The sequence below is a fragment of the Bos javanicus genome, chromosome X (assembly GCF_032452875.1).
Source record: "Bos javanicus breed banteng chromosome X, ARS-OSU_banteng_1.0, whole genome shotgun sequence".
Taxonomy (NCBI): Eukaryota; Metazoa; Chordata; class Mammalia; order Artiodactyla; family Bovidae; genus Bos; species Bos javanicus.
This window is the reverse complement of record NC_083897.1, coordinates 39,212,104-39,233,718: the sequence shown is the minus strand read 5'-3', so window position 1 is coordinate 39,233,718 and position 21,615 is coordinate 39,212,104. Positions and strand designations below refer to the sequence as shown.

At 51.2% G+C, this 21,615-nt stretch overlaps 1 non-coding gene and 1 pseudogene across 1 annotated transcript; both read right to left on the bottom strand.

Moving 5' to 3' along the window:
- Window positions 1–3,834: 3,834 nt before the first annotated feature.
- Window positions 3,835–21,615, bottom strand: part of LOC133242557 (protein PRRC2B-like) — a 74,802-nt pseudogene continuing 57,021 nt past the window's right edge.
- LOC133243589 (small nucleolar RNA SNORD62) lies at window positions 4,132–4,217 on the bottom strand. The gene has a single exon (XR_009735140.1). It is a non-coding gene; the product is annotated as a small nucleolar RNA SNORD62 (small nucleolar RNA).

Below are 21,615 nucleotides of genomic sequence, written 5' to 3'. Positions count from 1 at the left end.
CCACCTCCCACTTCACTCTGAGCACAAGCCCTCAGCATGTGCCCTGAGGCCTCCACATCCAGTCCCTGTCAGCTCTTGGCCCCCTGTCCTGCTGCTCTCCTCTTCACCCACTCTGCTCCGGCCACACTGGTCTCCTCACGCTCCCAAACCTCCCTCAAGTCTTCACTCCGTCTGCTTCACAACGAAGCCAACCCCGACCACCCAGTTGAAAATGGAAAACCACTCCTCTCTAAGTGCTACCTCTCTTTTCTCCTGCTGCACTTCTGGCCAGACATCTCAACACCTTTCCACAGGTTACATTGTGCAGTTTTTTTCTCATTTCTTGACAGTCTCTTCCGGCTGGACTGGAACCTCCACGGAGGCCTGGAAAGGTGTCCAGCAAAAACTGTTCCAGGGGGCCGAGAGCTGACAGGGACTGGATGTGGAGGCCTCAGGGCCCATGCTGAGGGCTTGTGCTCAGAGTGAAGTGGGAGGTGGTGGAGGGTGGCTATAGAAACTGTTGGAGAAGGCAATGGCACCCCACTCCAGTACTCTTGCCTGGAAGATCCCATGGGCGGAGGAGCCTGGTAGGCTGCAGTCCATGGGGTCACTAAGAGTCAGACACAACTGAGCAACTTCACTTTCTCTTTTCACTTTCAAGCATTGGAGAAGGAAATGGCAACCCACTCTAGTGTTCTTGCCTGGAGAATCCCGGGGACGAGGGAGCCTGGTGGGCTCCCGTCTATGGGGTCGCACAGAGTCGGACACGACTGAAGTGACTTAGCAGCATAGAAACTGTAAGAAAATATCCTTGTGAGCTAGGAGTGGGGAAGTACTTCTAAACATTGTTTTAAGCCCATAACAGGTTAAATCAAGAATGTACTAATATATTCAATATCCTGCTGAGCATCAAGAATATAACTACAATTCTGATTTGTGGAAATGGGCAAAGGATACAAATATGCTAGTTACAGAAGAGAAAACCCACAAGGGTCACAGAATATGGTAGGAGTGGAGATGGGCGCAGTGTGCCAGGGAGCAGCCTGACAAGACTGAATCCAGTGAAGCCTGCACATCCCTGAACTCTAGCATTTCTGCTCCTGGGAAACTGTGACCAGTCCCCTCAGTGGGGATATACAAAGGTGTCCTCATGGTGTTGCCTGTGGAGGCGGGAGTCAGAGCCACCTAAACGACCCACTGCCTCTCCTTCTGCTCTAATGTCAGACCCTCAGGTGGGCCTGGTTAATTCATGAGCTTCCACTTGTGGTATGGAGGACAGCAGAAGCCAACACACTAGACCCTTGCTTGGTACGTTCTTCGTTCTTTGGGCTTTCCTGACACATGTCTGACCAGAGTGTCCACACCTACTGTACGTACCCATGTGACTCTGGTTCTGCCCTGACATGTTTTTCTCCAGGGATGACGGCAAAAACCTATTAATATCTGCTAAAACTACAACTAAAACTGCAACAGTGTCTGCTCATGGCTCCCCATTTATAGCACCGACAAGGGAGCCTGGGACAAAGAGCTCATTTAGTTGTCTGTAAGCGACTGTGAGGCTTTACTTTCCACTTGGCTTTTGAACATGATCCCTAGCCCAGCTCAGCACTGCCCTTTACTCGGAGAAGCTGGCCTGCTCTCCTCTCATCATGTTGACTTTATTTATATACTTTGACCTGTGCTTAGTGTTCGCTGATGCACATGTGCTTTCTCTAGTTGTGGCCAGTGGCATCTACACTCTAGTTGCTGAGCACAGGCTTCTCATCGTGATGGCTTCTCTGATTGCAGAACATGGGCTCTAGAGCACAGCCTCATTAGTTGCAGAGCATGGGCTCAGTTGCTCCGTGGCATGTTGGATCTTCCCAGACCAGGCATCAAAGCAGTTTCCTTTGCATTTACAGGTGGATTCCTGTCCAGGGAACCCCTAGGGAAGTCCTCATGTTTTATCTTGCTCTGTCCTGAACTGTAACCACTTCTCTACCCTCTGCTTTCTCCTGGATTAAAAGTATAAGTGTATATATGTGTGTGGCTCTTTGTGACCCATGAACTGGACCCTGCCTGGCTCCTCTGTCCACGGAATTTTCCAGGCAAGAATACTGGTGTGGGTTCCCATTTCCTTCTCCAGGGGATCTTCCCCACCCAGGGATTGAACCTGTGTCCATTGCTTCTCTTGCATTGGCAGGCGGATTCTTTACCACTAGCTCCACCTGTCTTTTGAAAGCCCCAAAGAAAGTGTCTGTGAAAGCCAGAAGGATGGTCGGGGTCAGGTAAGTGGCTGAACTGGTTGTTCTCACCTCAGACCCCAGAGCATTCTCTCCCACATGAGCTGTCAGCTTAGCCCCAGGGTTTCTGACTCAGAGGCCTGGGATGGGGCCTGGGAACCTGCATTTACAACAAGCTCCTAGATGCTGCTGCTGCTAGTCTAGGGACCCCAGTTTGAAGATCGCCGGATTAAGCAGACATACAGGCTGTATGAGGCACAGGAAAACCTGTGTGATGCCAAAAGCACAGGACAGACACATTGAGAGAGTGGGCCAAGGGCAGCAAGGAGGGAGAGCAGGGAGGGAGGCAGGAGAACACAGGGACAAAAGGCAAGGCTGGGCTCGTGGCCTCTAACACACCACAGCTCACCCTCTACCCCCACCCCCATCCCCCGTGGACATGCTCACAACAACAGGTGGACAAGGGAACATCCCCACAGTCTGTGAAGGCTGGAACCCCTGGGGGCAAGCCACAAAGACCTGCCCCCCAGACCCGGGCATCTCACCTGAAGGACTATAAGAAGCTGAAGATCTCCTGAGACCAGGAGATGGGCAGCCCTCCCTCAGTCCCAGCCAGGCTTGAGCTTGCAGAGACGTGGGAAGGGAAATTGGGATCTGCCGGGCAGCAGCAGCCTGCAGCAGGGAGGCAGGCAGGTCACCACACTGCCCTGCAAGCTGCTTCTCACACCCCATCACCGGCACCCCTTCACCTCCACTCTGGTCTTTCTCCCTGAGGGATCCAACACTGCCCACAAAGCGAACTCAACACAGCCTGCCTACACTTCCTTCCTTCTCAGGAGAGAGCAGAGAACTGGCAGCAAGCAACCCCAAACCAGCACTACAACCATCCCTACACTGGACCCTGCACAGGGGGACAAACGAGCCCAAGCTCCACCCCCAACAGAGGTGGGTTCAGAAAAGGAACAGTGGGTGGAAAACACCACAGACAGAGGAATATGTGTGGTATGACCCAGTTATGAGACCTTGCAGAACCAAATGACATAATGTTTAAGAATACGCTCTGAAAAGATCAGGACAGGCCATGTCCTCTGCCCCTGGGGCAGCGCTTCACCCTGGGCTCTGCAGGTACAGGGGTTGGCGGGCACAGGACCCCCGTGGAAGGCCCAACAGCAGCTTCAGGAGAGTCCCCCACACTCGGCCCCTGGCAGCACAGCAGTGTGCCCACTATGCATGAACACAGACACCTGCTCACTTCTACAACTACCTCTTTCTAACACATCCATGCCTGGGAGTCTAGGCCTTTCTTCTCTTCATCAGAAGGATACCTGATCCCAAAAAGAATTCCGATTCAGTAAATTGCCTGGCTAGGGTGCAGGAAGGAGAGCATCAAGAAAGGAAAACTAGGCAGTCCAGAGCACTCAGTTCCATCCCTCCCTCCTCGGCTCTCACGTTTTCACTCAGGAAGCACAGACTGGCTGCCGTAATGCGCCAGATATGCTGCAGTAATGTGAGGGGTGCAAAACATGAGACAGGCCATGAACAGGTACATGAAGCAGCCAATCACGCCCTGTGCTGCAGCCTCCCCTCTATCCCTGGGTCACCCATCTCCCTGGCATCACCTGTTGGTAACTCTGCTGCTGAGGTATGGTCTGAGGAATCAGCCAGGGCTGCCTCGCAAACACATGGCCATCCAGGTAGAGAGGTGACAGGTGGCTGCCTGTAACAGAATTCAAGGCAGGGGAACAGGATCCAGTCTCACTGTCCCAGAAGGTCCCGCAAAGCAGTGGGGGGAGGGAACATGGCAGAGTTGGCCCTGGGCTCCTGTGCAGCCCAGAGCCCAGGGGGGAGGGGCCGCTGCAGCCAGCCTTCCCCTCTCACCCACCACCCCGCACACCCAGGAAGGGCTCGGTAATAAAGGAGGCTGTTATGGTCTCTGAGTCACGGTCCTCTTCATCTCCCTGCTACTGAGTCCACAGTGGAGAGTCAGAAGGATCTGCTGGAATCGCATCACTGAGACGCTGGCAGCTGGGCCCCCTGAATCCCCACGGGCTCCTGTGGGCACTAAGACTGTGATGAGAATAGTGACCATTGGGGTAAAACTGGCTCCTGCTTATTGAGGCTCAGCTGATACAAACCCTTCCTGGATGTGAGCTCATCTCATCGGTGTAGTGACCCCACACGGGGCCATCACGACCCTGTGCTATTTCAGAGAGTAGACAGCAAGGCTCAGACAACTGCTCATGCAACAGAGTCTCTGCTAGGACATCTCTGCAGGAGCTGAGAGAGCCCTGCGGAGGTCACAGAGTCCTGTTGCCTCCCAGGGTCAGAAGCTGAAAGCAGCAAGTGACAGAGACCAGAGCACATAGGAACCCATGGCCCCCAGCCAAGAACACTCTCCTTAGGTCAAGGCGGGGGGCCTCAGGGCTACAAACCCATGTTTCCCTTGAGGGAATGAAGAAGGATCCCTGAGCTGGACCAGGGGAGAGGTACCTGGAAGGGTTGCAGAAGGTGCAACCGAGCCTTCCAGCAGGACTGCCATGTTTCAGCAACAGAACCACAGCTAGCGGGCTGCACGCAGGCCCCACTGCATGGCATGGAGGTCCCAGTTCCTGTCTCAGCCCCTTCCCCCAAACTGTGAAAAAGAGGCCCTGGAAAGATGCTCAGAAATACAGTGCTAGACCCCCTTCCTGCAGTGTCCAGTGCCCACCTGCAGGTCATGGGGTTTCTGAGAAACCACAGAGTAAAGAAACTTGTTTACTTAAATTAGCGCAGCATTCTCAAACATGCATGACCATGGAACCCAGAAAGTTTTGAATCACAAAGTGCCAAATACACCAGACCTTAGGAGTTACACCACTCCATTTTAAGTTAAAAAAATCAGGGTGTGGAACAACTTGCCATGGGTGTGTAACTAGCTAGAGACAGCACCAAGACACAAACCGACCCTCCCAACCCCAAGGCCACATTGACAAGGCTCACTTCACCCAGGGCCTGCTGGCACAGGGACCACAAAGCTGGGCAGTAGAAGCATAGACTTACATTACTGGCCAACGTGTCCTGAAGTCTGACAACTGGAATCCCCACGGGACCAGAGGCAGAGCCAGGCTGCAAGCTGAAATCAGAGTCCTGTAAAAAAAAAAAAAAGGGAACAAAGCCCACAGAAATCACCCTGGCTCGTCTTCTGGCAGAGACACACATGAAGTAGACCCATAGCCTTAGCAGCTCAAAAAAACCCAGTATGGGACTTCCCTGGTGGTCCAGGAGCTAAGACTCTGGGATCCCAACGCAGGGGGCCTGACGAATCCTGGTCAGGGAATTAGATGCCACAACTCAGATCAAAGACTCCATGTGACGCAACTAAGACCTAGCACAGCCACATAAGTAAATATTTAAAAATAAATAAAGCAGTATTCACCATGTGAACAAAATGGCCAGCTGTTTCATGAGAGCTCCCAAGCAAGGCAGCCATCCCCTTCTCTGCCTGATTTCCTGCTTGGTCTGAGAACTTGCCTGGTGTTGGCAGGGAGACAGAGGACCAGCCCATAGCAGTGGCTCACCCACAATACCACCCCACAACATCCCTTGCAGTGTTGCCAGCACCTACCACCCTGCTCCTCCAGGAAAGGCCCCTCCTTCCTCTCCAAGCACCAAAAAGAGGGGTTGGGGAGGTGGGTAGGAGAAACATTTCAAGCCTCACTGTCGGATTGACTCCAAATTCAATGGGTAGCACCAGCAGCACAGAACCCACGTGAATCTCCACCCCGTTAACAGGGAGAACCATAGCCCCCTGTAGCCGTTCGCCCCCTCCAAGCCCTTTCTGTTTTTCAGAGAGCACTCATTGCCAATGAGTCCCAGTCTGTGCTCCTTGCTCTGTCCCGAGCCTTGTTCTGAATCCTTGATGGAAAAGCAAAAAGACTGAGACACATAGCCTGAAGTGACCCTGACCTCTAGCTTCCAAGGAACCTGGAGCCAGAAAAGAAGACACACCAGCCATTCTGCCTAGCCTGGCCCCTGAGAGCTGGGCTCCGGATTACCTTCAGTTCTGACTGCTTTTGAGTTTGCTCCTTGTGGCTATTGGCCTTGGGCTCCAGGCTAGGCCTGCTTGTGTCCTCGGGCTTCAGGGTGCCACATGGGGAGTTGCGCTGTGAGGAGGTTGCTGAGGACTCTCAGGACTCAGTGCTCAGGTCAACACCACTGTCTCCCTGGCTGCTCTTAAAGCCCTGCTATGATGGAGAAGGCAGTGGCACCCCACTCCAGTACTCTTGCCTGGAAAATCCCATGGACGGAGGAGCCTGGTAAGCTGCAGTCCATGGGGTCGCTAAGAGTCGGACACGACTGAGCGACTTCACTTTCTCTTTGTACTTCATGCATTGGAGAAGGAAATGGCAACCCACTCCAGTGTTCTTGCCTGGAGAATCCCAGGGGCGGGGGAGCCTGGTGGGCTGCTGTTTATGGGGTTGCACAGAGTTGGACACGACTGAAGCGACTTAGCAGCAGCAGCAGCATGCAGGACACACAGCCAGTCAGCAACTGAGTCCTGAAGAGCAAGACCTGGGGCATGACATGTCTCCTGGCCAGAGTCCGAGATCACAGGTACATGTGGGCCCCTGCACTGTGAGCATGGCCAGACGCCAAGGACCCAGGGTGGGTACTCCCTGGCCATCCCTTCTTTCTCCCTTCCACAAAGGCACCTCCTCCAGACCTGAAAGCAAGACTGGAGACCAGCGATGAGCCAGGGTCACCACTTGGCCAGGGAGAGCACGAGTGGGCCGCTGGAATGGCCCTAGACAGTCAGCAGATGCTTGGTGCCTAGGGGCCACTCACCTCAGCAGAGCCAGGCTTGGTGCTGGTGAAGGCAGAGGCAGCTTTGGTCCAGGAGTCACTAGTCGAGGCCTGAAGGGGGAGGGCTGCTAGGAGAAAGACAGAGTCAGGACATCAAAGAGGAACAACCAAGCCAGAAACACGGCTACAGGCAGCTCACACAAACTCAAGTCTCCAAACCACCTCCCTCCTCAGTCTGACACCTTCACTCAACATCCCAACATCCCCAGAAACATTTCCATAAATGAGCTTCCCATGATTTCATGGACGAGGAGCTCCAGGTAAACATGCCAGCAACCTCTCACTCTGCTGTGGTAAAGCTTTTTTCACATAAGCCAACTATTTATTTCTACAAATTGGCACCTCCCTACAAGTCTTTGAACAAGTCAAGCTGATCGTTACTCAACTGTTGTTAGCTCAACCATTCTTGAGAATCCAACAAAAGTCACGGACCCTGTGTGTGCCGAAAACCTCCTGAGCTCTTTTCCAAGATCCAGGGCCCTTCTGAAGCCATCCACACACCCCTGGTCTGAGCAACCACGAGACACTGCACAATCCAGGAGGGAAAACCTTGATAGCCAAGGGCAACTCCCGAGTTGGTCCACTCTGCTTGACCATGCTGGCAGATACGTATCTTTGGACATTTACACTGTGACACTCACCACTCTCACAAAACCAAACTGACTGATACCAAAATTTACTGAAAGACTACTGTACTTTCAATCAGAGTTGACTATTTCCCAATATTACATTGAAATGTTTAGAATCAAGGTTTTAATCAGAAACATGAGGACAGGCTGTGTGGTAAAACTAAGAGAACCAGGCTCAGAACCCAGGCTGTCTGTCATGTGGCTCTGGGGTTGTCACTCACTCTGGAAGTCTTAGCTGCTTTGAATAAAAGAGCTAGAAATGGATGATTTCACCAAGTTCCCACTGCCCGCTCTGCAGGGCCTTGTCCAAAGCAGGAACTCAAGAAGAATCTGCTCAATTAAAATGGTTTCCTATTTTAAAATGAAAGATTACCAGAAAAATACCATTGGATAAGAAATTCTTTTAAATTCAGGGAAACAGATTTTCTACAAATTAAGGGCCACCCTAGTCTGGTTTCAAGTCTAAGACAACATTTGGGGAGGGGTTGACAGAAGCTTCCTTCTGGCAAGAAAAGGGCGCACAGTACAGATGGTAAAGCTCTGGACTCCTGTTCTCCCAAAGAGTCGTCTGCTGCTCGCCCTGAAGGAAGAAAGGATAGCTGATGTGGGTGAGAATCAAGCCAACTACTGAGCGACATCAGCCAAGCGGGGTGGGGACGACTCTTTCCCGTCACTTGATGCAGAATGCTCTGCTCACCACCACACTTCATGCAGGGAAACTCTTACACTGTTCACAGGTTGCAGCGGCATGTGGTGCTCAGATGGCATTAATCCCAGACTCAGCAGAGGAAGCCAGGAAATAGGCAATGCTGTGTCTCTGCTCATGGCTCCAAGGGAGAATCCTCCCTGAGAAGGGCCACAAGCCTGGAAGGTGGCCTGAGCCTCGGGGTCCGAACACAAGCTCCTACCTTGAGTGCTGCTCTCCCAGATTTTGGTGCCCAGGCTGCTGCCGGGCATAGGCCCATCGCCCTGCTCCAGACACAGGGTGTTCTGCTTCTTCGCAAACCAAGAGGAATCTGAGAGGTAAGACTTTGGCCTTTGACAGGAACCTATGGAGAAGAGGGTGATGGGGTCCAGCCTCGATAGCAGACCTGAAAAATGAGCTCCCCCCAAAAGGACGACCCTGGGCTCCAAAACCACACCTGAAAACTGCTCCAGAGAATTCACCAACCGTCGGTTAAAACCTCCACCACGCGGGAACTGCAATGCCAACCAAACCACCCCTGAAAGTGCCCAGTGGGCTGTGATTTGAGACCACAGTAGGGGGAGGCTGGGTTTCAGGGGCTAACAGGTCTACGTCCTGCTCAGCCCATTTCAGCTGGTGTCAACAAGGACCAGTCACCCTCTGAGAGCAGGGAAATCACACCATCTACCCCACGGAGCACAGGGACAATGGGCCCTGGGAGGCAGTGCCTGGGAGGCAGCGCCTGGCTTGTAGCATGCCATTCTTCCTCTCCCAGCCCAGACAGAATTCAGAACATTCTGACTGCAGGCTACAGGTCTCTGCATCCCAGCCCCCTTGCATCACGCCCCATACCTGGAGGGCTTCCTCCTTCTTTCACCTCTCCTCCTCCAACAGGCGGTGCTGCTTCTTGGTCAGGATCTCAATGAAGTCTTTGCCCACCAGAGCCCACATCACTCTCCTCCCCAGGGCTGGATCAGCAATTTTCAATGATGGCATCTGAACCAAGATTCACAAGGAAGGGCAATGGTTACTTTTACTGCAAGCTAAGAATAACCTAACCCTACAGACACCCAAAATAAGAGCACTGAGTCAACTCAAAAGGCCAGGTGCTTAGCTGGCTTGGGCCTCAGCATATTCACTATCACCAGGGTCTAGGAAACCCAGAGAGGATTTCTACACCCTTCTCATAACCTTGTAATGCACTGTTATCTGGAACCAAACAGGCTACAGTGAAGAAAACAGGCCTCAGAGGCCCAGCTCCACTCCCAACCAGCTGTGTGATCCTGGACATACCACTCAACTTCTCTGGGCCTCAGCTTCCCATCTTTAAAACTGGGACACTGCAGGGCTGTTATGGGAGTGCAGCAGGGCTGTGAGCAACATGAGGACATGAATCCTTTCTGTTTTGCTCTTAACCCAGTACATGCCCAGAACCTAAGATATTCAGCAAAAGGGCAAACTCAGCAACCCATGGCAGTGGCCAGGACCCACCTCATTTTGCCTGGATCCTTCTTCCCCTGAAGATTTGAGCTGACACCCATGTCCGTAGTTCAGGTCAAATGATTTCATGGTCTCTCTCTGCTCTTCTGACTTCTGGGTGACCAGCTTGGCCTCCTCTGCCTTCTCACAGGGGGCTTTGGTTACATCAGAGGCAGCATGGGCTGCCCACTGTAGCGTGTAGTGGCTGCTCCCACTGCCGCATCCAAGACCTCCAGGAAAGGCCTCGTCTGCGGACCTAGAGAGGAAGGAGGATCTTGTCAGCTCAGAAGTGGCTCAAGAAGGAGAAGCCACATATGCACACAGCACACACACAAGCTCAGCCCCAGTCTGTCATTTCCTCCTGGTGTCCCCTCCACCCAGAAGAAGGGGTGGCTGGTGACATGCTGTTGCGAGCCTGTGGGGAAGCCACCCCAGAGCACTGCTCCAGCAAAGCCCATGGGGAAAGCTGCTCTATCCTCACCCCCTCCCCAGGCTAGTACTCCTATCCTTTCTCTTTGCCTAGTAACCCAGTAGAGCTACAGAAAAGAGATAAGGGGCAAGACTTAGAACTGGGCCACAGAGGGAGCCCAGGCCTCACTCACTGCCAGTCCCCTGGGGCAGAAACCAGAAGTAAAGCCAGGTCTTGTCATCTTGGGCCTAAAAAGCTCCTCTAGATCCACACCTACAAGAACACACATTCTCTTGTAGTGCCTTGTTCAGAGATACGAGTGAATCCACATTCTCCTGTGGCACCTTGTTCAGATACAAGTGAACTATAGGCCAGGCCTCTGTGCCCTGAACTCTTGAGGAGGCCGGGAAGCAGGAAAATTGTCTTCTTTGGCACTTGGGTGGGGCCTGAGCAGCGTCAGGGATATGGGCTGCATGAGCTCTGCCCCTATCCTGATCGCAGGCCAGCTGTGGGCAGTGAGCAGATGCTGAGCACAGGGCACCCACCCCAAAGCCTCCGATTCTGGAGAGGCGCTCTTTGGGCCTAAGCAGCCACTCATGGCCCCTGCTTACTGCCTGGATATCACCAAATGTGTGTGGGGTAATCCCCAGAGTGGGGTTGCTTGTCTTTCATGGAGAAGCAAAGGCTCTCAGGGAAGATCTCTCTCTGCAGGGCCAGGAGGCCAGCAATGCCCCAGCAAAGAAACTGCCTGGCAGCAATCGGGGGCTGAGAAGTATAGTGAACCGACCAGTGCTCACCAGGTACCATGCACAGAGAGTGACCACAACCCTGTGGTGGTGACCCCTTGGCTGGACTTGGAGGAGACATACGGAGACTGAACTTTTGAGACCGGTACTGGGACAGCAACTTCAGGGGGACTACCCAGATGGGAACTCTAGTCTCAGTTCTGAAGCCACAACAATATGCCACAAGAGAAGCAGACAGCAGGGTTAGAGCCAATGATGGAGGTGCTCACACATGATGGCCTTGGTGGGCGGTCACCCCTGGAACACTACGAGAGGCAAGGAGTTGGGGCGGGCCCTGACACACTGCAGGACAGCATGCGTGAGGTGCTGCTGGAAACACCGCTAACAGAACCATAGCAACAGAAAAGGACCCGGGACTCTGCTTCTGGTTTTCCTTTTGACTTTCAAAGGCATCCCGTTCTGATGACTCTCATAGCAGGAAGAAGTGTCACCGCCACCTAGCCTAACAGACTTCTCCCCAAATCCTCCTGGCTCCAGCTTCTGGCTCAGGTTGTCCACCAGGATTCTCTGGCCCAAGAAGGTCCGCTTGGCCAGCTCCTTCTTCTCGCCTGCACTTACCCCGGGGGTGGCCATCAGCCTGGGGGTCCAGCTCAGGCCGGCCCTCCACTCCCACCTCTCGCTAAAGTCGCTGCTCTCAGGGGACTTTCAGCCCATGGCGATGCTCCTGTCCCCAGGGCAGGGTCTGGGACGGCCTGGCCACTGGCTGGCCAGCAGGGGTGGCTCATCCTCTGGCCCCCACGGATCCTGGGCCTCCCATTCCCGTCAGAGTTTGTGGAAGCGGGGGGGGGGGGTGGGGCGGAGGTGGCTGGTGCAGAGGCCACCTTTGCCTGAAGGGCCAGTTCTCGGCATTTTCAGAAGCTGCTGCTGGTCATCTTGGAATAAGGCCCTCTTGGCTTCCACACAGCCATTCTTGAAGCCCCGGGAGCCCAAGGCATCAGGGTGTCTATAGGTGTCTGGGATGTAGTCTCTGACTAAGGGCCACCGGGCCCCACATGCAGGATCCTGCCAGGAGGCACCAGGACCCTGGCTCAATCAAGAGGCCACCTCCTTGGCAGCGAAGTTTCTCTGGCTATACACACAGTTGCTCAGCTCCAGGGGGAGGGCACGCCTGAAGGCCTGGGAGCCTCAGTTATTGGCCTCAGGCCCACTGTTGTCCTTGGGGTGCATCCTGCTAGACCAGCAGGACTCCCTGAAGTCGCCCTTCCTTCCCATGGCCTCCTCCCACTCTCGGAGCATGCCCTTATCCCCGGGCTCGGTGCCTCGCTGCTGCTGCTGCCGCTTGGGAAACTCCTCCTACTCAGAGTCCTCACTGTGGGTCTCACTGGCGAACCTCCACTGGGGCTTGTCCTGGGGGAAGTCATCCAGCGGCTCAAACTCCCGTGGACCTCAGCCCCGGCCACTCCTCTGGCTTCCACTGTAGAGGCCCAGCACCCTGAGGATGCCCCACACACACAGGCTGCTACCAGTGGGCTGCCAGTGGAAGGTCAACTCTCAGAACCCATGGCTATGCCTGCAGGCTGGCCCCGGGGCCCCAAAGCCTTGTTCCTAATCAATGAAGATCCAGTTATTCCTCCTGGTCACGAGTGGGTGGCTGGTCTCCCTGAAGGATCTGGACTCTGGGGCCCCACCAAGGTTGTTCTCCCCCTCGGGATGGCTGGCCTCATGGTCCGAGCTGGAACAGACTGAGCCCTGGTCCTCTGAGGTGGCTGGGGCCACACTGGCCAGCCCAGGGTCATTCTTTTGGTCCTCGTCCTCAGCTGCTTCATGGACAGGCCCCATCTCCTGGGACAGGCGGGTGCTCCCTTCTGCCAGCTCACCTTACTTTCACAGGAAGGAGCCATAACACATGCGCTCAACCCCACCCCATGGCTCTGCCCCCAAGGTTCTGTGGGATTTGCCTCTGACCCCAGGGTTCCTCCTGGGCCTTCAGTCACCATCAGAGCCTCTCACAGCCATTCTCATCTCACTCCCCTTCCCCAGAACACACTGGTCCCTCCCAAGGCACCCCTTCCCTGAAGGCAGTGTCTCCCGGGACAGGGCCTCCTCCCAGAGCTCATCTCACTGAGGACCGAGATTCCTCCTTCAGCTGCAGGGCAGCAGGACCAAACGACGCCTCACCTGACACGCACGTCCATGGCCAAACTGTCGCTGGATTTCAGGTGGGTCAGCGAGTAGCCCTTTCTCTGCAATGCCATGTAATCCTTGGGGCTCCACACAGGGGCGGGGTCAATGGCAGTCACTTTCCTTTCCGGCAGCGGGGGCACACAGCACTGGTCCTCAGCATGACAGCCGGTCCCACTGAGGGAATCCAGGGGCTTTATGGGTTTCATCAATCCTGAAGGAAGCAATCAGCCAATCGTTCACCTTGTTCAGCAAGCCATAGGTCGTCCACAGGCCCAGAGGAGACAAGCTGCCCCAACCATCACGCAGATGCAGCACCCCACCTGCTTCATGTCATCTGATCACAGAACCTCTAAAGGCACACACACAATCTGAAAGGCCTGTTCAAAGACCTTGGAGGTCCAATATTAGCTCCCAGTGAAGAGTTCCTATGTTGAAGGGTATAAGAAACTTGCAAATGGAAACAGGACACAACCAACTAGAGAGCTCATGGCTGGTGGCAGAAAGCTAAGGGGTCAGGCAGCTAGCAGCAGGAGATGCCCGACGGTCTCTTGCACAGACACAGGAAAGATGAGCTATGCTCCAGGAAGTCCACACACACCAAGGAGCCAGCGTCTGTTTGCCTCCAAACTCTGCAAGAAGATTCAGAAAGGGGTCTGGGCTTCAGCTCCGCCTGTTTCTGCCCCTGAGCTTACAGTGATATACCACATTCTGTCCAGGGAAGGGGAGAAGGGGGACACACAGATGACACTCAACTCTTAACTTGCCCAAGGAGACAGGGATACACTGACATCTCAGTCCAATCAGATACAAACCAGCCAGGGAGACAGCATCCCCCACCAGGGCCCGTCTGTACACTTCTTCCTGATGGGATGCTGTAGACTACAGTAAAGGTCTCCCATTGGGCCGGAGTCTGTGTAGAAAACAGGGTCTGATTTTTCAGATACTTCACAAAGCTAATTACTGGCTGCCAATGTTTTTGTGCCCATTTTTAAAGCTGAGATAATCTGATCAGGAAAATGGTTCTGCATCAGGCCAGTGGTTTTATACTTTCTTTCAGTTTTGGAGTGCTCTGTCCAAATGTGATCAATATATGACTCCAGCACAAAGGTAGTCTGAGTCATGTGGTGGTGAGGACCCTCTCTGGAATCCTAAAATTACACACCATTTACTAAGTATTAATTATGAGGTATGCAGAACTGTTCAGCACTACACAGACCTATTTTTGGCAATATGGCAGCTCATATTACCTGAAAAAAACCTCCTGTCACAGAAACGCTGCACAAAACATACTACACATTTCATTTGCAGAGCTCTGCTCCCCCAAAACCAGGAAACTCCCAGGGACCTGAAACCACAGCCATGGGCAAGAGCCATGGGCCAGAGGCACGAGCAAGGGCTCCCTAGAGCGGAGCCAGGGACACATCTGTCAGATGCAGAAATCTACAGGTGTGCTCCTAAACACCGACCCCTCACCCTTCCGACAAGAGATGGGGCTTCTCTGCACAAGGCAGAGAGCTATAGCTGAGGTGCTGCTTACACAAAGACCCTCAAAGGGCTATGTGTTCAATTTCAAGACAGAAAACCCTCATGCTCTTTAGGACAGGGAGATGACTGAACTAGTGTCCCAGCCAGGGCCAGGGCAGGGAAAACAGTCACCTGTGAGGAATTCATGGCCACATGCCAGCTTTCATGCAGGCTTGGGGGCACCAGAGTGGAGTTCATATTTACACTCCTAGAATTCTCCAGAAACTTCCTGAGGTACAATAAAAGGTAGTTCTAGGCGGGCAGAGGAAAACATAGAGCCACCCTGGAAGGATACACTGTCAAAGCAAGCTACACAGAATCCCCAAGGTAAGAATAGCTCTGCTGGAAATGAACTCATGAGTCAAAACCCCCAGAACATTGTGGGGAAAGCAGTCCACCACAAGTCCACAGCAAGTTCATAGGATCATGCACTATCCCCAAGAACTTCAGAAAACAGATCAAAATGTTAAACACCAGAGAATTACTCTTTACATTATTAAAAGCATAAAAGAAAGAATTGAAAACTCACAAAAATACAAGACACAAGAATAAAAATCTGAGGGGAAAAGTCTAGTAATAAAAATACAGTCACTGAAATTAAAAACCCACTGGACAGTAAAAAAAAAAAAAACAAACAGCAGATTAGACACAGTTGGAGATAACATGGAATTAGAAAATATTTCTAAGCATTTTCCCAGAAGGCACCACATAAATCAGCTCTCATATATTCAAGAGACTCGGAGGCAAAGTGAGAGGTATCATGATGCAGATATTTGTATAGCACAATAAGTACAAATAATCTAAGTGGATGACCTAGGAATAAAGGATACAAAGAATGAAAAAAGGCAAATAGTTAACATGATAATTAGAAGAGAAACTCCCAGAAGGGATGAAAGCCATACAACCTTAGATTTGAGCACCATGAATTTTAAGCAGAATAAAGTAAGGATAGATATAGATACATACCTAGACACAGCAGTTTGAGAAAGAACTACAGGAGACCAAAGACAGAGAGATCTTAAAGTAACACAAACCAGATACAGGAGCCACAAGAAAAGGAATACTATCTTCACAGTCCTAAAAGAAAGTAACTGCAAACCTAGAGTTCTATACCAGCTACACTATCGTTCAAGAGAAAGGCTGTCGTAGGTGAAAAATAGTGCTCAGTCGTTCAGTCGTGTCAAACTCTTCGTGGCCCCATGGACTGTAGCCAGTCAGGCTCCTCTGTCTATGGGATTTCACAGGCAAGAATACTGGAGAGGGGTGCCATTTTCTCCTCCAGGGAATCTTCTAGACCCAGGAATGGAACCCATGTCTCCTGCATTTTCAGGCGAATTCTTTACTACTGGCACCACCTGGGAAGCCCCATGTGAAGCATACATATTGCCAAAAAAGTTTCCTAGAGGCCTTGACAGAATGTACCTTCTGAAAAAATAAATGGAACCCAGATGAAAGGATAAGCAGCAAAGAAACTAGTGAACATACAGGCAGATCTGAACAAACATAGACTGAATAAAAGAACAAAGATGATTATTTGGTAAGAATCATAACAAGGGAAAAATTAAAATTCCAGGCAAAAATTACAAGACTCATGAACTAGAGCTCAGGTTCAGGATAAACTGATAAGCCTTTGTTAAGTCAAGGCTGCTTGTTAGAATTTAACCTAACCACTCACAGTAGAAGCAGAATGTAGAAGGAAAACAAAAAGAATCAGAAAACTTGACACTCCCTCCTTCAATCTAAGGGGAACAACTTTGGCAACTAAAGTCACAGATTCTCAATGTGGGTAAAACCAGACACATCTTAAATATACAAAGATATTCTCCTCCAAAAAGGGCTCAGGCTGACAATAAAAAGTTGGGGAAAAAAGATATGACACGAAGACTAATTGAAAGAAAGTTGGAATGAAATTATGATCAGATAAAGTAGACATTAAAGATAGAAAACCCAAGTAACAAATGTGCTATACGAAGATGTAAGAAACAAGATGCAGTCATCCCAAGCCTATATGCTTCCAGGTAGGTAAAACAACTGACAGGTTTATAACATGTGACAAATCCACAATCATAGTGGAAAATGTTCACACACCTCTTAGTAACTGATCAAAGGGATAAAAAACTGTGATGATATTTGTACAGCACAGTTAGCAAGCACACTTTAACAGACCATGTCCAATAGGAGAATACATTCTTTTCAAGCCCCCGAGTGAAGTTTGATCTGCCACTTGTTAAAAATAAAGTTTTACTGGAAAGCAACCACACCCATTTACTTACTATTGTCTGTAGCTGTTTCTGTTCTACAACAGCAAAACTGGAGTAACAGTTCATTGACTAAACTATTTATTATCTGGTATTAATAGAAAAAAATTATCACTGCTGGTCTATATCATACAGACCATGATATATGACCAAAAGGCAGCCACAGTAGAAATTAGCATCATAAGGGTGATATTAAAACTCTGTATTTGGAAATTTTACAATGTACCATTAAAAATCACTCAAAATCAGACTAATATTTAGAACTGAACAATAATAAAAATGTTATTTTAAAATTCAGTGGTTCATAAACTCAGGTGAGACTTAAATACATCAGAAAACTCAGAAACTAGTGATCTAATTAAGCATCCAACATAATTGGATAAATAACAAAATAATTTCAGTGGAAAAATGGGGGGAGGCAGAAATTAATGACATAAAAAACAAATAAAAGACAGGAATTAAGAACTTCAAAAGATACGTTTTTAAAAATGACATTTAAAAAAATGACGTTCGACAAACCTTGGGAAAGACTAATCAAGGAAAAGAGAGAACACAAAGAACACTAAAGAACGGAAAGAGGGACAAAACTACCTGGCAGAGATATGAAAATTAATTAAGACAATTTATGATTCATAATCTTAAAGTCTCTTCCTAACAATTCTTTGGGAGAGGTACTAATATACCCTCATTTTGCAAACAAGGAAGTTAAAACTCAGAATGGATATGTGAGTTGCAAAGAGGTCATACTGGAATCCTGGTGGGGTCTGTCTACCTCCAAAGGCAAGGCCCTTGACCACACCACATATCCTGGCCTTCCACTGCACCTTGGTGATTACCCGAGGGATGCAGGGCCTACGGGTAGAAATCCACTGGGGCCTGAGCGGGCAGGATCCGTGGGTCCATGTAGAAGCCCAGTATCTGGGGGTGGTGTGGGTAGAAGGTGTGCTACAGGTGGAATGGCAGAGGGTATGCCAGCTGCCAGTGCTGCATCTTGTACAGCTGCTCCTGGCAGAGACAGAAACCCGGCTGCACAGGTGCTGCAGAGCAGACAGTCTGTGTGTGCACGCACACACACTCTTCCAGGAAAAACCCACCCAGACAGAAGACCAAAGAGGGGAGGCCCCAGTGTATGCATGACAACGTTCAGGCCCAGGCCCTCTCCCAGGACGGATGCATGGTCATGCCATTGTCACACGGGACCCTGGGGCTCCTCCACTACATGCGGTAGCTTGGGTGCTCACACAGATCAAAGGCTCTCCTGGTGCTGACACATGACCAGCATACCTCCAAGAGCAACGCTCCCCGATGCTCCTCCCTGCCCCCAACCCCCACTGCCTCTTCAATCCACTCTCCACACTCCGATGCCCTAACCATGGCCGGAGTCTTCCTGGGTTCTCCACAGCTCTCCATCTAACAGCTGGAATCCCACAGGGCTGCATGTGATCTACAGGGTTCTGTGGGTCCTGACCCATCTGCCTCTCCAGCATAACCTCCCATGACTGCCTTGGCCTCTAGTCGACATACCTGCCTGCCCACCTGCTTCAGGCCCTGGAAACATGCTGGGCCATCTCTTCCCTGGGCCCCACTCACCCACACCCCTCCTTCAGGTTTTAGCTTAAAGAGCACTTTCTCTGGGAAGCCTGACACAGGTTCCAAGGAAGATCAGGTCCCCTGTTCTCGGCTCTCACTGCACTGGTGTTTCTCCTGTGGTTTCTCCTGTGGCCCCCCTCCCTACATCAGGGGATCGTGTGCCAAGTTCACTGCAGTCCACACACCTGTACCACTGGAGGTGGTGCAGAAAATGTTCATTGCATGAATGGATGAACATAACACATCAATAGAGTATTAAAACTCAAGGATCTAGACCTAATGAGGGTTCATTTCAGACCCTGGTCCACAGCACCCCTGGGGCTTCCCTCACAAGTGCATCCCAAACCAGCATCCTGGCCAGACACAGGTGCAGTCAAACAAGCAGGGCAGCTGACCTGGCACACCCTATCCTACCAGCCTGCTGGCTCAACTGCAGCCTGGGCTGGGTTCCCTGGACGGCTCGCCAGTGCTCACAGCACCTCTTAGGAACACTCGGCACTTAGTAAGCAGAGCTCTCCCAGGATCTGCCCACAGCTCCTCCTCCTGTTTAGACCCCAGGTCCCCAGAGGAAGCTGACCAGGCTACTCTGGCACATTCAGACTTCCTCCTACTCTTCAGGAAAGATTTACCTGCCACTGCCCATCCATATCTTCCCAAGAAAACTTCCCTAGAGCAGCTGTTATGACTGTGTCTGGCTGGAGTGACTCCAGAGATCTCTCCAGTCAGCAGTAAATCTTCACCAAACCGAGGAGTGAGCATGGTGCCTGCCCACAGTACAAAACTACAACAGCACAATGAATGTACGTAACTCTCTAGAACATAGGCCACAGTGGGCTTCTTTTTCCTAGAAGCCCAAGAAAAATAGGGTCTGGGGAGAAGGTTGTAAAGGCACCTTTAAAAAATTCTGGGGAAAGGTGGAATCTTCATCTGTTTCCCCAGGGCACCCACACTTTGGAACATTTTCGTTAAGTAGTTAGAATAGGAAAAAGGAGCCCAGAAAGGCGGTGGCTAAAAGATAATGAAGGGGAAAGCCCATGAAATAGAACAAAGGAAGGTCTGAGGACCAGAGTGAGGATCTCAGGTAGAACAAAGAGCACTCCTGGCTTGCCCAATTTACATAGGGCAGGCCCAGGGGGAGGAAAAACACACAAAACAAGGAGCCAAAGGCCGGGGTCGCGCTCTCTCTCTCTCTTCACGTCTTTTGGCTCAGCATGCTCTCATGCCTCCAGGATGTACTTTCCTTTTATTTTCTAAATAAAACTAAGCTGTAACACAGAGCTGTTAACTCTGATCTGTCTGAGAGCTATAACACCGTCTGTCCGAGAGCTGAGAGCTGTAACACAGTCTGTCCCAGAGCTGTGACATGCCAAGGGCTTTAAGGTCCATCACTTCAAATTTTTGTTGTAAGGAGACAGAATTCCCCTGACTTCCCTGCTGTCTCAGATGATAAAGTATCTGCCTACAATGTAGGAGACCAGGGTTGAATCACTGGGTTGGGAAGATCTCTTGGAGAAGGAAATGGCAACCCACTTCAGTATTCTTGCCTGGAAAATCCCATGGACAGAGGAACCTGGTAAGCTAGAGTCCATGGGGTCGCAAAGAGTCAGACATGACTGAGTACTTTCTTTTCTGACAATTTTTGACTACTAACAATAATGTACCAGACTTCCCTGGGGGTCCAGTGTTTAAGAATACACCTTTCAATGCAAGGGATGTGGATTTGATCCCTGGTCAGGGAACTAAGATCCCACATGCCACAGGGCACCTAAGCCCATGTTCTGCAACCGAAGAAGCTGACGTGCCACCACAAAGACCCAGCACAGCCAAAACAGAGAGAGAGAAAGACTCAATATTTTAAAAACATTGAGGGAACACCAATAAAGATACTACTGGACTACTTATAAACTAGTCTACCGGCATCGAAGAACCCCTCACTGCCACGCAGAGTGTCAGGGCTTCATTCCTTCTGCTTCACACTGACCTGTCCAACGCCGCACACAGCTAGATAAGCAGCACTGTTAGGACCAGAATCCAAAGCTGTTTGACATGAAACCTACCAACCTCTGCCCTTAAGTCAAAGCCAACATGCCTCTCTAGTGCTCTCCACACAGCCCCCAGGTCTCTTCCTCCTGTGGAGACTCCAGGGTGGGGTTGCTGTCAGTGTGAAGAGTAGCCACGTTGTACAACTCTGAATGAAAAAACCACTCAGACACCACCGACCATTCCTTTCAACACTAGATAACAGGGCCCGTAAACTACCAACAAAGGTTTTCATTCAGAATATGAATTACCTGGAGAAATGAAAGGCCGGGGCTGATCTCTGAGGCTCCCACTCTCCACATCCCTGCTGGCAACTGGGGTACAGGACGGTGTGTGTCATTTGCTTTAATTGAAGGGGCCTGGAAGATGGAAGGGCAGGTCTGTTTACCATATGGGCTAAGCATCTCCTGTTTACCTGCTGCTGCTGGAACCTGCAGGGAGTGACTTTTGCTACTTGCTAAACGCCTGCTCAAGGGACCCAGCCTCCCTGGGCCCCTCCTCACTGCTGCTGCTCTTAGCCATTGCTGGAGGAGCTGTGGGGGCGTCTTCTGAAAATGTGTTGGTGGTCTCCTGGGCAGAGAACTCAGGGGAGCCTACAGAACAAGTAAGTGGAGAAGCAGCCAGGTGAGCTCATGGAAGCTTGGCTGAGTGAGTATTTAATGGCAAATGCTTTTTCTTGTTGGCATATACTTTCCACTGCTAAACTATTTGCATCCCCAAACCCCGGCACTGGGCTAACACTTCCTATGCCCGAGCTCAAAGACTCCCCCAGTCCCCCAACATCACAGATGAGAAAATGAAGGGTGGAGAGATCAGCTGAATTGCCTGAAGTTGCACGGTCGGGAGTAGAGCTGGGATGTAATTCCAGGTGGGAGAGAGTCTATTAAAATGGACCCAGCACAACAGAGCAGTTGGGGCCTCAATGAGAGCCCACGTGCCCCCACCTCCACCCATAGCCATGTGAGTCAGGCTGGCCAGGCAGCCCCTCTGAGGATGACAGCACACCTACCCTATGGGGCTTCTGCGAG